Below are 16,860 nucleotides of genomic sequence, written 5' to 3'. Positions count from 1 at the left end.
GCCTATGGTTAGTGGACATATGCCAACTACTGGCCAGGCATGCATGTTACACAATTTTCATTGTTTTTCTGGGTTTTTATGAAAATATGCTTATTTTCCCCCCCAACAACGAGTCATGAGCAGCAGTTACTTGGTCGATGTGATGTTTTGTGTTGCAAAACAAAACTGGGTTACAAGCTTCAGATAAATAAAAAAGGAAAGCCACAAGGTTCCATTTTCAGCCATTTATTAAACAGAATAGTCAAGCACAGAAATAGCGAACAAATAAGCACAAGTAATAAACAAGTAAGTACTGCCTGTAGACAGCTTGGATAGGCTCCAGCACGCCTGTGACCCTCTTAAGGATAAATAATGGATGGATGGATGAATTGGAAATTTCAAATAATTTCCATGTTGAATAGTTTTTTTTTTAAATTCGTAAATTACATTAATCAATCAATCAAAAAAAAGAAGAAATTGAGTTACAAGCTTTGTCATGAAATGAACTCAACTCTCAATTTAAGATACCACTGTAGATTATCATCTGTACGTGAAATCTTTTTACGAAAATGCCGTTGTATAACCGGACTCTAGATTTTTCAGTATCCTCACAAAATGATTGTGTCCAAATTATTTCTTTCATTTGATGGTATTCTCTAACTTCCATTATCAATTAAGTCTTGAGTGAATATCACAGTTCACCCCGAGAGGTCACGTAAGCTATCTGTGTGTACCGTCACAGCGTGTGGGTTCATGGGTCTCCTGTTGCCCCGTGTCTGACCTCCCTCACTGGCCTCTCTCAATCACCCCTGTCTCCTCAGACACCTCTTCTCCTCCTTTCCATCATCTGCTTCAACAGGAGAGCAAAGTGCGTGTGCGGCTGGGGGTGGGTGGGTGTTTTGAACTCCTCCAAAGAGGTGCCCCCTGTGCTGCATGTAAAAGCCCTCTCTCATACAGACACAAACACATACATAGGGATAGCTGTCTGCCTGCCTTCGTATTCACAGGGCAGTCATTAGTCATCAGGCAGATCAAAGGACAACCACAGGAAGTGAAAGGACCCTGACAAGGGGGAGTCCATCTGCTTGGCAGCCTATCGCTCTTCGTCAGCTGACAGCCGGGCACACTCTCCATCTGACTGCTGCTTCCGCTCAAGACTTTGGTCTCATATGTCGCTCATTTAAAACATCTAATATGGAATCATATGGTCCTCCCTGACTTTATTGAGAGAAACCTGACATTGTCATTGACACGTCTCTGATTTCGTAAAGCAAAATAATTTGATATTATTAACCAAACAAAGCTCCCATCGAGCATGATCAGTCATTTTTTTCCCAGTGAAAAGTTAACACATTAAACATGTTACTTTTGAAACGTTTTCAAATATTTGACAAATTCTCATTGTTAACAATAATATCATTCAGTAAATATATTTGTCTTTAATTCTTTTTTTTTTAAACCTGGAGAACCCACGTGGTCAAATTTGGGCCCTATAAATTTTGCTACTCAAATGCTACCCTTAAACCCAAAAGGGTCAAATTTGGCCCTAATCCTAAATTAGAATTAAAGCATTGAATATTTGAAAAAACACATTTGGTGTTCAGCAAACATATAGCAGTCATTTAATGTATAATTCCTCATTTTCCAAAGAAGAAAAGGGTTCTTGGGGTCTCCAAGGTTAAATTACTCGATTGTTGCCAAATGCATCGTGCTCTATCCGCTGAGCCCACAAATGTACTGTATACTGATAGGCAACAAGGTAGACCTCATCTGCAAATGTCCCAAACCTCGCCCAGTGTTGAAATGCCCTCAATAGGTCAAGGAACTAGCTCATCAGTCACAGAGAATATTTTAACAGATGCTGCACCAGCGAAGGGCGTCGCAAGTGATAATGTGCATGTGATCACCCATCAACTGTAAGTGATGGAATTTAAGAAAACAGATGATAACTTAACGTAGCACAGCCGTCACAGCAACACCTGTCACAACTGAGTCTTTGCTTCTTGACTCAAACATGAGTCATGCACAGCTGCACATGCTGTCGCCCCCCACCCTCCCCCCCTGGGCAGTGCAATTCATTTTGACTTGCAACCATCATAAAAAACATTGACTTGCTGGAGGTCAAAGAGTCTTCTGTTGTATACTTGCGCAAAGAATGTGCTCAGAGGCTAATTCTGACAGTGTCGAGTATTTCTGTAGTTTTTTTTTTCAAGAATTGTTACCGTGTTGATGTCATACCTAATTTAAGAATATGGTATGAAGTCTGTCTCATATTTTTACATGCTTTCAAAAGTGATCAAGGTGAGTGTTTTGGAGCCGATTCCTCCTTACGTCCAATCCCCTCACCTCTACCCGTTCCTCTCTGGCCTGTCTGCACACTGACCCTTTTCCTTTGCCGCCTGACTGAGCGCTTCTCCTGCCGCAAAGGAGGCATCAATTACAGGCCACGGCTGTCCCAATGTCACCGCTGTGTAATGAATGGCCTCTCCCCCCGTATTGCGCCATGGGGCCTGGCCTCACCGTGAACTCCACAAGAATTTAGAAACACACACACACACAACTTGCATGCTCAAAGTTTTATGAACATAACAAGCATGCCCTTACATGCAGAAATGAGAATATCGTGCTACAGGCTGACACCTGATGATTACAATAACTGTATTTTACCATTAAGTACACTGTACATATAGGTGCAATATCAATGAACAGCTCTACTTTTTTTTTAATCACGCATAAGATGAAAAGCTGCATTATTTTTGTGCGACAATGTATGTTAAATAGGTTATTCTAATTGTTCAATTCAATTCAAAGGTTTATTTGATAGACTGAGCACTGCTTTGCTAAGTTCAGACCGCTAGGCTCAGCCATCGGGTAGCGCCACGTGTCTCGCTTGCTTTTGTTTACTGTGACACTCCGAGGGGGTTGCTGCAAGCGGAGAAGAGGGGATCTTGTGACAGACAGAAAAAAAATTGGAACATGGTCAGTCAATCTGGTGACTTGTGTTATTACTTTGGCTAATGCTATCTTGGTTAACAGTTCAACAGCTGTAAACAAGTCACTTCACTAACCATAATCGAAACCTTTTTTTTGTGTTCAGTTATTGGAATCTGCCTGTGTCGTTTACTTTGCACCAGTCTGGTCCCACATTGTAACACTGGAAATATGCTGGCAGAAAAGTTACTGCTGCTGTCGGCTAGTAGGACGACATTTACCATGATTCTTAACACGAAAGCAGGAAGTAGTTGTAGTTATAACAAAAACAGACACCTTTTCGCGATGAGATGAGGATGACAATAAGGTAGCAGTCATGAATATTTAATCAATTTGGAAGGAATTTAACGTTACTCTATGCTGACCTCTTGGTCCCGCAGACTGCAATGATACTGGGTTCTAGATTGCTCTTTATCTCTCTTACACACACACACACACACACACACACACACAGTCCTGTTGCCTACCCCTTCATTTGTCATTTATCTAGACAATCAGAAGCACGAGGTCCCTGAGGTTAAAGGGTCATGGGATCCTGTGAGTCCCGAACCTGGATCTTGATGAAACATACACGTTGACGCAAACGCACGCGTTCACACAAATACATGCTGGTTCTCACGTGGTCGGAAGGACACCATACGATTCATCTGTGTTAAGTACATCTATCTTTTCTTTCTTGCTCTCTATCTTGAAGTCCTCTCTTGCCTGTCCCTCCCTCAAACCCCACGCCTGGAGCTGACACTGAGCATGACCCTGCCTTTATTGTTGCAGTGGGGCAGAGGCACAAATGCAGGGTAGGGTCTGTCACCCTGGTGATTAAAGAGCACATGTTTTCAGTCAAACGCTTCAGAGGGGGAGTGATCCCAGAGAGAATACAAGGGAGGGGGAGGTTGGCGGTGCAAGTTAAGCGGCAAGAAAAAGAGCTTCTGATGATTTCACACATCAAGAATAATGCTCCTTTACCACCAAAAGTACTGGTAAAAAAATTACAAACCGTTTTTTGCCGGCCTAAATCAGGTTCATGACACTGTAAAAGTAACTGAACTTCACAATTTGTGCGTGTGTGCGTGCGTGCGTGCGTGCGCACACGTATGAGTAAACACACTATGCACAAGATTTTGCAACGTTGGGCAACTAGTTCTTGAAGAGATGTGGCTTTGACCAAGGCATTCCCCCAGCTCAAGAGACGCAACATCGTGTTCCGCTTCACTTTGACATCCCACCTTGCATGTCTGCAAATGTGCAGCAGAGTGGAAATTGAAAGGTTTAAATCAGTACAGTCAATTAAAATACATATAAATATATGTTTATATAAATAAAAAAAAATATCTTTAGATTTCTGATTGGCTCAAATTTGTCATTTATAAATGTTTGGCTATTTTACATGAATTACATTATTTTGTGTAGGGGTCATTGCAGCACCTGTTGCTTTGCTATGTTTTTTTTTCTTTAAATACCACTGGTGTGGATGGAATTTATTTGACCCCAGTGTGCCGAAAAAAATAATATTTTTAAAAATACCATTGTGCATGTGGTTATCCCAAGAGTGGCTTGTGTGTATTTGTGGACTCACTGCACCACTGAAGAAGCAGATTGCCTTCTAAATTAAGCACATTTAGCGCCAAATTAAGCACAATGGATATCTGTTCAATCTGATATCAGAAGCTGTAAATCAAAATGTTGCCTTTATAAAGACAATAGTACTTTGTTTTATTTGATACCGGAAGAGAAGTGTCCATTTTTACATGCTCATTCGTGTGGTAGATTTTGCGGTGGTGTTGAAAAACACAGAAGCATTTTTAATATTCTGATTGCCTTCAAAAGATACCATACAATGCCTTGCTACATAACTGCAAACTACAAGCATATTGTGATTATTTGAAACAGCTCTTGTATTGATGTCATTCGACTATAAAAGTGGGCATAAAGTTGTGGCCAGGCAGTGTAATAATCCATTGCTGTTGTCATCTAGGATGCATATATTACACTAGTGTGAGGCAAGGTAGGACTAACAAAATAAAGCTTTGTCGATGGCAGCTCGGAACGAAGCAAACATAAGAGCGGCTTGTTGAGTTACGTCTGTGGCTAGGAAAAAGAAAGAGTCATAGATGTGACATTTTGACCATTAGACCTCGCTCTGCAAAATATTATTTTTATTAATGGGAACAGGAATCAGTTTCTCCTACAACACTCGTGAGGATTAGAACAAACAGGGTTGTGAAAGCGCCAGGCAAGGAAATAAATAAATAAGTTGCGCAGCTGCCTCCATATTTCATTCAGCAGTCACCTCCAAGAGCTGTGGGCCTCTGTGTTAGGGTTCCAAGGTAAACACTTGGAAGTTTGCACAGCCATAAATTAACAGCTTGACAGTCAAAAGTGTTCAAACTAATTTGTCAAATCTTGGCTCCTTTTTTTTTTCCACCATTTAAATTCATTACACATTTTTCCCCCCTTTCCACTGGCCTTCCAGAAAAGCGTTCCCCAGTATCGCATAGGAGCCTAGATTATTTTGTTACCCCGAACCGCTTTTCACTCACAAACAAGCTGGAACAAACCGCTACCCAGTACTTTTCATCACCCAGAGTTTTTACTGACGACGCATTAGGCTTGGAAGGCTCTCAAGTCGTCAGATCTAACGTCATGCCTCATCAGCTCAGAAGCTATTTTTCTTAATTCATCTGTCACTTTTTTTGATTGCTAGATAATTGCTATTGAAACGTTTTGCCAAACATGCCAACGCAGAGTAAACACAGATGATGGCTTTGGCACACAACTTCAAACAAATGTCATCCACGCGGACCAGGCAGAAGGGTTGCATAAGGGACGTACACGAAGTACACTGTAACCTTTTCAGCAACTAATTGCATTTGACATCTCTCTCACTCACACGCACATATGCACGCACATGCACACTCTTTGGTTTTAATTTGCTTGGTAGAGCAGAAGAATGGCATGGAATTACAAAAAGAAGACACACGTACATATCTCTTCAAATAAACACCAGATCGTAGAAGACGTCACAAAAGCTTTCCTTTGTTGCAGGTTCGGGAGTGGGGAAAGAGGCGTAACGTAGATTGGCTGTGACAGAGCGGAGGTTATGTTTCGACGACAACAAAGAAGTAACACGGGAGCATTTCTGTCATTTGGTTTTTGAAAGCTACCATTCATAGTCTACCTTGTCAAAACAATCCACACTCACCTGCAACAACTAACACGTAGGCAATATGCAAGCTGGGCCAGTACTTTTGCTGATGGCATGAGCACTCAGCACATGCCCACTAACTGCTTGTCCTCCCAAACAAAACCATAATTATATTCTGTGTAGTTAATAGGTGAACAATGATATTGGTAAGTACTGCGAGTTCCACTGAACACAAAAGCGGTGAAGTGGACTTCCTTAGCTCCATGTTCAACCATCAATGTTGCGGCTGGGACATTCTTGTCCTCTTTTTCAACGTTAACATTGGTCAATCAGTAAATAAAAAGTATTGGATTAAAATGTGTTTGACAGAAGTCATATAATGTTTTCAACTTTTGCCCTAATACAGGTTTTTAGTGGTCTTGGGCCAGGTCTTCTGTTTCTTGTGGGCCAATACAGCAACATATTATAACAACTTTACTATCACTTTATGACTTCAAACTGTGCTGGAAAGAGTCGATGCAGTCAGAAGAACCAAACTATAGGGGCCCTATTTTCGGAGACAGTCAGATGCGCAGTCAGCAAAAACAAAAACGTTGCATTGTAATACAGTGAAACTCCTCTACAACGAAACCTACATGGACGAGAATACCCCCTAGTGTGAAAAAATCTTCATGCATTAACACCATTCCCACTCTCCTACCCCCCATACAACGAAAAAAAAACACTGTTGCGTTATACGAAATATTTTTCTTTGCTCTTGCCTCACGACGATATTCACTACAACGAAGTCTAATCCAACAGCGACCTCTACTGCTTCGTTCGGAAACAGCAAGAGCAACCACCACACTGGTTTACACATGCGCAGTAGTCCAGGAAGTATTTATTATTGTTAGTTTCAGACGCAGCAAGAACGTTGCATTGCTAAAATGGACACAAAATGGACCTTTGAATGTCAAGCAGCTACGACAAGAAGAGCTCTGACGCTGGAAAAGAGGGTAAAAGTGATCAAAATGAAAGACGTAGGAAGCAAAATAAAAGACATTATCCAAGAAATAGATGGAGGTGAAAGTGAATGCTTATCGTAAATTTCGCCATTTCTTTCCCTTATTTTCTTTCTACACTGACAATATGAAGTGTCAAATAAGTATATATTCATACTTATGCACTATTGGAATAAAAATAAAGAGTACACATACGTTTGTGTCTGCGTGTGTGTCTGTTTACATCTGAGATCAAATTTGCTACAATGAAACCCCCTGTTGTGAAAAATTTCTTGCTGCAAACATGATTTCGTTGTATAGGACTTTCACTGTATGTGTGTTGGTACAAGTCTAGTTTAGCATGTTTAGGAACTAGGCAGACCACGTTACGCCTTGCTGAGGATTCCAGCAGACTGACAATTTGGTGTCAGCAAGTAGATTACCTTTGAGACCTGGTGAAACTAGGTCTAAATTGTGGTGCAGGATATGTAATTGTTTTTACTTTTGCGGATTTGATTCAAGTGCGGGCAGACAGATGCTACACTTTGTTAATATGTGAGGTGGATGTCATCGTATTTTATTCATAACTATAATGGATATAGTTCATGCATCAAACACTCTGAATCGTTGTCGAAATCAATTCACGCATTATTTATATGGGCAGGAGGGCTGGTTTGTCACACACCGATACAAGATCACGGGTTGAAGGCAGTCTCCAAGTAGCTACTTCGCAGTGGCCAACTTAACATCACTCATAAGTGGAGGTTCCTTTAGAACGTATTTTGCAGATGCCGATTACTGCATGGACTTCTGCGAGTCCGTTACACTTCCGCCATGTCGACTGCGCACCTCTCCTGCACTGATGGGAGCTGCAGCTTAATTTGACAGGTAAACAAGTCGGTTGTGGTCACTTCCGCAACGGCATATATGCCCATTTCTAATTGCCCACGTCTACGAAAATGCGAAAGAAAGAAGACTTTCCCGATGCACGCAGTTTGAATGCACTTTGAGCTAGACTTGCGCGGTGCACGAAATTTGGGCCGAAGTGTCAAACATACCCAAGTGTGGTGCAAACATTTGATCGTGCGCGCGCACCACCTACATGTGCCTTCGCAATTTAATAAGTTCAAGAACAAGAGCTGACAGTCTAAAAAATGATTCCTTGTATTACATCCCATGGCAGCCCTTTAATTTTTTTATTTTTAGCAGTTTCATTAACCCATCAGAAAGGTTCAAATAAGTTTAGAGGCTCTATATTTTTAGGCGGCGCAGCTGCACTCTAGTGTTTCTTTTGACATGGCCCGGCGCACCTCAGAATTTGGTGGCTGAAAGTCATCTAAACTTGCTGGAACACCTGCTGGAACCACATCTAACCACTTGCACATTTAGTCTATTGATCTGATGTTGATGAATCTGAATTTGTCGTACAGATTCCGCAAAAATGTGTGGTGGATGTCACAGTATTTAATTCATAAATATGTGCCAAACCCTCTGAATCATTGTAGAAAGCAATTGATCATACACATTGTCACCCACGTTAGCCGCGGCAAAACCATTGAGGCATCAGCAAATGAATTTCTGCTTATGCCAGGAACTCAAAGGAGACGCTTTGATTGGTGGCTGATCAAGCCAACGACATTCACACAAACAATGGCGTAAAAGGCCCATTTTTAATTGCACCAAGCTGCATACATTTGCAAAAATACCGAAACCCAGTCTAGCCTGCACCTGGCCAGATCTAGACCGTACCTTGTCCTACATTTGGATTGGGCACAAAACTAGTGCCATATACAACAATAATGTAAAAAGCAACAATGCTCTTTGTGTGAGTGCTCAACTAAGTTAAAGTCAACTGTGTTTATAGAGCACATTCAAACAGCCATTGCTGCATACAAAGTGCTGTACATGGAGCAACTAACATAAACAACAGTAAAGCAACAAATCGGTAACAAAGACGGAAGAAACCAACGAAGAGCAAAACCAAGAACAAGTCTGAGTCATGCTGAGTCAAATGCCAAAGAATACAAGTGGGTTTTGAGGCGGGTTTTGAAGATGGGTCGCGAGGAGGCTTGCTGAATGTTCAGTGGGAGGTCATTCCAGAGAGAGGGACCAGCAACAGAAAAGGCTCGATCCCCTCTGAGCCTCAGTTTAGTTCTTGGTACTTCTTAGTACTGCTTGGTCAATGTGAACCATGTGAACTAAGGAATGAATATTTTAACAGTATAAGACAATTTCCCTACATTTCTCTGTTAAGGTCACAGGCTCCCCATCCACTCCTCCAGTGCTTGACACAGGCTTTCATCACGTCTCACGTCACATTTACATCCCCCTCCCCATCCCTCCTGGTGCGAGTGTGTGTGTGTGGTCTTTCGGATTCTGAAGGCATACGTGCATGTACTTGTGTGCTGCACCCAAAGAGACAGACAGGCACATGAGCATGAAATCTACCAGGCTCCTCTAATTCTTCCTGTAATTTATGGCTCTCAAATACATGTCATGCTTAGGCTAAACAAACGGTCCTTTGTCACTGACACAAGCCTTTGATCAAGATGAATCGGATTCTCTTTCTCACTGCTGCACCGGATCTGCCCTGCACTGTTGCTGCTTCAGTCGTCACAAGGATTTGTACTTACCCACATCCAACACACGTGTATTGAACATTTCCCCAGCATACCTCAACAAACACTTTCTTCCTCAGCTCAAAACACGACTCTTCTCATCAGTTTACTCTGAACTTGTGACCCCGGTTAACACCCACCACCCCCTCTTTCTCCCAGGATGACTTTACAGCAGGCTCCATCGGGTGACTGACAACCATGGAGGAGTATTTGAGCAACAGGAGGAGGCAATAAGGTCTATGGTCAAGGATAACAAACTGAAAGAGAGTAGAATGAGTTATACATAGAGTATGTTTATATTCACAGCTTAGTTGTGTTACCACTGCGGCTCTACGAGGATGTCAGATGTAATTGCAACAGTGTCCCAGTATTTATGCATACGAGAGAAATTGATTAATTAACAGTAGCTATGTCTGCCTCCACAATCATTGGAGGCGCTATACTGTATCTCCTTTCAGCAACCGTATTTTTCCCCTCTTGTTGTATTTCAGAAGCTGTCAATATTCAAATTCACAGCAAATGAAAAAAACTTCACATTTGAATCCTTATAACCCAGCCCGACCGTGTGTGACTTCAAATTTGACAAGGTCCGAACAAAGACCGGGTGGATTGTGGGTCCCAAAAATGCAGACTCAGATAGATACAAAAATATTTATTTTAAGAAAAGTGAAAGATCGACAAAGTATAAACAGAAATTGCTGGTGATAAAAAGCCAGCAAAACCAAATTATAACAAAAAGCACTTGCAAATGGCAAAGTAAACTTGGTAACAGAAAATGACAATAGTCCAACCACATGAAGGATAAACGCAGTCAAAAATGACAAAATAAAATAAATATTGCTACATTTGCATTCCGTGGATCCCCATTATTTGCAGGGTATTGGGAATGGGCCGAAAAATAGATCAGTGATTCTGTACCATGGTGCCACTGCTGGGGCTCATTAAAAGTAAGAGCTCTTGTATGCCTTCTGGCAATGATCAGATTTCACTTAATTGACCTACAAAAGATTCATAAGATAAAATAAGAAAACCTTTCTTGTCTCACAATGGAGAAATTTGCAATGTACAGCAGCAAAGTTCGGAGGGAAGAGGCAGAAAAGGTAGAAAAACAAGTATTTGCATGCATAAAATAATTGTTTTTAAATGAACTGTACAAAGTACAGAATGCAATATACAAATACAAAAAATTATATATAAGCATTTATGCAACTGTGTATGTACTGCATCAGGTGGCTGTGCTATTTACAATGGGTGAGTGGGGGAGAGTCCAGTTTTTCAGGTGCATTTATTCATTTATTTATAGCATATCCTCTAATTGCCCCACGGGGATAAATAAAGTTTTCTGAATCTGAATCTTACATAGCTGCATGCATCTATGTATGCCAGCAACTTATAGAGGCAGATAGAAGTAAGTAAGATAAGAACAAATCTTCTATTTAATAGAATGGAATCCATTAGATGTCAGAAAATATAATTGACATGTGTATCCACTTGAGTGACGTTTTTGTATGATGGTGTGCTTTCAAACTTAAATTGTGTGTCTTGGCTCAATAAAGGATGAGAATCACAGACATAGATGAGCTAGATGATGGATGACAGACAGACAGATAGATAGATAGATAGATAGATAGATAGATAGATAGATAGATAGATAGATAGATAGATAGATAGATAGATAGATAGATAGATAGATAGATAGATAGATAGATAGATAGATAGATAGATAGATAGATAGATAGGTAGATAGATAGATAGATAGATAGATAGATAGATAGATAGATAGATAGATAGATAGATAGATAGATAGATAGATAGATAGATAGATAGATAGATAGATAGATAGATAGATAGATAGATAGATTGAAAGCCATCTGAAATAATTGCCGTTTTCGAAATGTCCGCGAAAGCATCAACTCACTTTGAGAGATAGCGACATCGACAATTCATCCCATGACGTAAATATTTGCTGGGTACAAAAGTTGTCGTTGATATCATGTGTGAAATGGGGACAAACTCAGTTTTTTTAAAGGCAACATTTGTGGTGGTAGCTTAAAACCGCATCCCCTCACCCACATCACACACGCACGCATACACCGTAATTATATCATAAAATCGATGACGATATGTGCCGATTTATTAATGACCACATTTATTCCCTGATCCAAGTTGTTTTCAAGTGGTTTTAAATCGTAAATCTGTGGATGATTCGTAATGCAAAGTGAAACTTTGGTGCAGCAAGCTAGCAGCTTAGCTCCATCATAGCAGTAATATGACAGCTTAAACTTTTCTTTGGACCTGTTCTTTGGAATCTTCAGTGAATAGCAGTCACCACTTCCGCCTTTCCTTGTGAGCATGAATGGTTTTTTGTCACTGTGTGCCATGATTGGCTGGCAACCCGTTCAGAGTGTACCCCACATATTGCCCAAAGACTGCTGGGAAAGGCTCCAGCACGCCCGTGACCTTTGTGAGGATAAACGGATTAGAAAATGGCTGGATGGGTGCAGTTGCACTGAATTGACTTCCGCCTTTACCCTGCGTGTGGAGGACACGACATGGACAGACCCCCACCCCCCACACCCCTTGGCTGCACACTTACACCCATTTGCTCTCCACACCACCACACCGAGTGACTGAAGTCACGACGGCCCATTAGGCTACACAACAGTTGTGACAATGTGTGCTGAAATAAACAACGGCATCACTCTGTCCATGTGGAAAATGTAATCCTGAGAAATCAGCCCCATTTTTAATAAATGTACCTATAATCTGATGATGTGTTTTTTTCCTGTCATTTAACGGAATACAGTTACATGATTTGGTATTGTGAATGCCAGTCCAGGTATTCCGTTACCCCCCCAAACCTGCCCCTAACTACGCCCACAAATACAGTATCTACCCAGTGCGCTGCACTTTTCTTTCTATCTTGTGATTAGACCCTCATAACTTTGCTCTGCCTGCACCCAAACGAGCCCAGAAACTTATACCCCAAACATTCCACCTAAAAACTGCATTCTCTGTGAGACTCCCTTCAGATACCCACAGCCCAATGCAGGATCCTGTAGACAGGTGGTCAGAATTTCCCCACAATCAAAAACATGTCCAATATAGTGGTTTAAATTCAATCCTGTTTTCTAGACTGGAGGACCGGTCAATGGAAAGCACATGCTGAATACCCAGAGATGTCTTACTGTACAAATCTGACCTCTTATATGGGACAGAACAATGTAGCTTCTGTCATGTAACTCGACCTTCATGACAGCCTGCTCAGCATTAACCTGGAATGCTCTTTCAATATACTTGTACACACTCACCTGTTGGAAGCCTCTCCACTTACATTATACTCTTCCACTCAAAGGAAAACAGATGCTTTTGGCTAGGATGTTTTCAAATGGTGTGGGATTTCTATTCAAACTGTCAGCCAAAGAAACACACGTGTGTGTGTGTGTGTGTGTGTGTGTGTGTGTGTGTGTGTGTGTGTGTGTGTGTGTGTGCGTTTGTATTCATGACATCTCAGGACAATTTTATGATAACACACCTTCACAATGAGGACCTGTGGAAAAATGAGGACATTTTTCGCGTCCTCATATTTCCACGCAGTCTACACTACTCTAGAGCTCACGAGGATACTCCCACACCAAAAATAAGTGATGTCCTGAAAGAGCACAATTTTCAGAAATTGTGTGTTTAAGTGTGTTTAACTTTCGACTCACTTTTCATTTGGAAAACTAGTGGCCAACTTCGGTACTTAACACACTTTTAACACACTTTCAGTGACGTCATTGTGCAGGACCTCAAATGTCATCTTTTTCGGACTGACTCACACATTTTCCCCGCCCTCGTCCTGATAAGTCACATCAATTAGCAGTCACACAAAATCCAACATGTGAAGCAGCCAGACAATCCTACTCTCAAACACGACCACGCGTGGATGACCATCGGGTAAGCAATTCCTTTTCGTTTATCTTACCGTAACATAGAAGTTGTTCAATATAACCGTGTTTAACAGTGCCCACCAAAGGTAATATCATTCAATAAGACAGCTAGCTAGCTCGATCGTTAGCATGCTAATAAGCTTCCAGTAAAAGTAATGTGGACATGTCCTGCAGGCAAGGTTCTGGAAAACTTTTCTAAATCTACACAGTCTGTGGAACTTGGTTTTGGTGCCATATGTTTATTTCAGTGCAGTATTTGTTTTATTCGATTGCAGTTAATTTAAATTAGTTAGTACAGGTAGCCTAATGAAAGTGGGCCAGGCACTTCTAGCATTTACGCTAAACCCGGTGTATTTACACTGTTTATTCTTGTGCTGATTCAATTGTACACCGTTTCAATGAAAAAACAAACAAACGTTTGCAATGAAATTATAGCAGAATTCAGCTTTTTTGGTACATTTGGTCAAGACAATATTGTGTTACTCTATTTTAATTTTACATTGTTATCTGCCTGACATATGGTTTGCCCGAATCTATTCGTCTGACCAGCAAATGTTTGATGAAATGAATTTTTGTATTTTTGAGGAAGAAAATAATATTCCTTTGGCTCAGTACTTTTTGAGCATAAATAAGTGCTGCCATAATATTGTGCTTGCTTGTCTGGCTGACTTCTTCTCACTTTCCATTGTAGATGTTTACTGGTGGTGATAATGTCACAAAGAAGAACCAGACTGAGCCCTGAATCTGAGGCTGCTCCTTTTATCTGGAGTCAACGAGCCTTGTTTGAAAGCCCAGTGGATCAATGATTATAAGGGTATGCTATCAATCTACCTGCTATCTAATTCTTATGGCTACCGCAAGCACATGACAAGAGCTGCAACCAAAGCCTGTCACAGTGACAGATTTTATTCGTACATTGTATTTACCCCAAAAATGTCACAATAAACAACAGCATGTTTTTTTTATGCCATTGATCATATTGGAGCAAAAATAATTGAAGTACTTTTGAAGAAAATGTTTAGCAGCCATTATCATTCAATTATTGAGAATATTGTATTGCCATGTAGAACTAGGAATATCTTGGAATGAAAAAATAGAAATAGAAATTATTCGGCTTCTGTTAAACTATTGTGCTTCACCAAATATCACAATTCATAAAAACGCATACTATCAGTAATAGTCGAGGAAAATTAGATGCCTTTAAACTTCCTTCATAATGCTTATTTCACCTGATTGAAGAAGGCTGTGGTAGCTGTTTGACAAATCCACATTTTTATCAGCAATTTGTACTGCCCATCAAAAGTCTCTACTTAGTTGAAAACAACGAATGGTCACCGGAATTATTTTTCAGTCATTACATTGTTTTAGTCTGAAAGAGTATGTTTCGGGTGTTGTCTTTATTATTTGAACTCAGTCATGTCTGTTGTCCTGAAATTGTTAGCTATAAGAGCTGTACAGTGGTAACTACCATAAAGAGCCGGCTTGTGCTGTGTATGAAGTTTAATTTATTCAAAAGTCATGTAACTACGACATATTTCTGACACTCTATGGTTGCTATAATGTTGATTTTCATGATTTCAGGTTTGAAATCGTGAAATCATACTAGGTTTGAGTTTTCAGCTTTCTTTGACAAACACAGGAGAAGTTATAAGTCAGAAACATGGACTCTCCATGATTTCAGTCGTCATGTCCTCATATTTCTTTAGACCTGAAAAACCGGAGTGTGTTTCAGGTGACATGATTTTTGTCTGGACCTAATTCTGGAGAGCCTGTTTTCGAATGTCCCCATATTGCTGTTACACAGAGCTGAACAGTGTTAACTTTCTATAGTGTCTTATATTAATCCCAAACCCTCCTGTGAGCGATGTTCAATGAAAAACAATGTTTATTCATTTATTAACTAATCAGGATGAATAAATTTGAATATTTCTGACACTGCACTGTTGCTATGTTGCAGACATTAAGTGTTCCGATCCTGATGAAACCTTCTGAAGATCAAGAAAGGAGTGGAAGATCCACTTCTTCCTTAAACAGGTTACTACGTCTTATCATTATATATTAGGTTTGAGTTTTCAGCTTTCTTTGAAAAACACAGGAGAAGTTATAAATCAGAAACATGGACTCTCCATGATTTCAGTCGTCATGTCCTCATATTTCTTTAGACCTGAAAAACCTGAGTGTGTTTCAGGTGACATGACTTTTGCCTTAACCTAACGCTGGAGATGCTGTGGCTGAATGTCCCCATATTGCTGTTCCACAGAACTGAACAGTGTTAACTTTCTATAGTGTGGTACATTATTCCCAAACTCTCCTGTGAGCAATGTTCAATGAGAAATAATGTTTATTCATTTCTTAACTGGTCAGAATGAAGAATGCTGAATATTTTGACACCGTAATGTTGTTATGTTGCAGACACCAAATGACAGGTACCTGACTGAACCCTCTGGAGACCAAGAATGGAGTGAGAGATCCACTACATCCTTACAACAGGTTATTACTTCTTATCATGATATACTAGGTTTGAGTTTTCAGCTTTCTTTGACAAACACAGGAGAAGTTATAAATCACAAACATAGACTCTCCATGATTTCAGTCGTCATGTCCTCATATTTCTTCAGACCTGAAAAACCTGAGTGTGTTTCAGGTGACATGACTATGGTCTTAACCTAACTCTGGAGAGCTTGTGTACGAATGTCCCCATATTGCTGTTCCACAGAACTGAACAGTGTTAACTTTCTATCGTGTGGTATATTCATGCCAAACCCTCCCGTGAGCAATGTTCAATGATAATTAATTTTATTCATTTCTTAACTGGTCAGAATGAAGAATGCTGAAACTTTTGACACCGTAATGTTGTTATGTTGCAGACACCAAATGACAGGTACCTGACTGAACCCTCTGGAGACCAAGAATGGAGTGAGAGATCCACTACATCCTTACAACAGGTTATTACTTCTTATCATGATATACTAGGTTTGAGTTTTCAGCTTTCTTTGACAAACACAGGAGAAGTTATAAATCAGAAACATGGACTCTCCATGATTTCAGTCGTCATGTCCTCATATTTCTTTAGACCTGAAAAACCCGAGTGTGTTTCAGGTGACATGACTATGGTCTTAACCTAACTCTGGAGATGCTGTGGCTGAATGTCCCCATATTGCTGTTCCACAGAACTGAACAGTGTTAACGTTCTATAGTGTGGTATATTCATCCTAAAC

General features: G+C 40.4%; 1 protein-coding gene across 1 annotated transcript in view; it reads right to left on the bottom strand.

Annotated features, from left to right (window-relative positions):
- Positions 1–8,633: 8,633 nt before the first annotated feature.
- The window catches only part of snrnp27 (small nuclear ribonucleoprotein 27 (U4/U6.U5)), a 193,561-nt gene continuing 185,334 nt past the window's right edge, over positions 8,634–16,860 (bottom strand). The window contains exon 7 of the mRNA XM_052067059.1: positions 8,634–8,644. The gene's annotated coding sequence lies outside the window, so the exon portion shown is untranslated. The remainder of the gene's footprint in view (positions 8,645–16,860) is intronic.

This window comes from Hippocampus zosterae, chromosome 6 (genome assembly GCF_025434085.1).
Source record: "Hippocampus zosterae strain Florida chromosome 6, ASM2543408v3, whole genome shotgun sequence".
Classification (NCBI taxonomy): Eukaryota; Metazoa; Chordata; class Actinopteri; order Syngnathiformes; family Syngnathidae; genus Hippocampus; species Hippocampus zosterae.
Note: the sequence above shows the minus strand (reverse complement) of the source record. Positions and strands in the feature narration are given on the sequence as shown.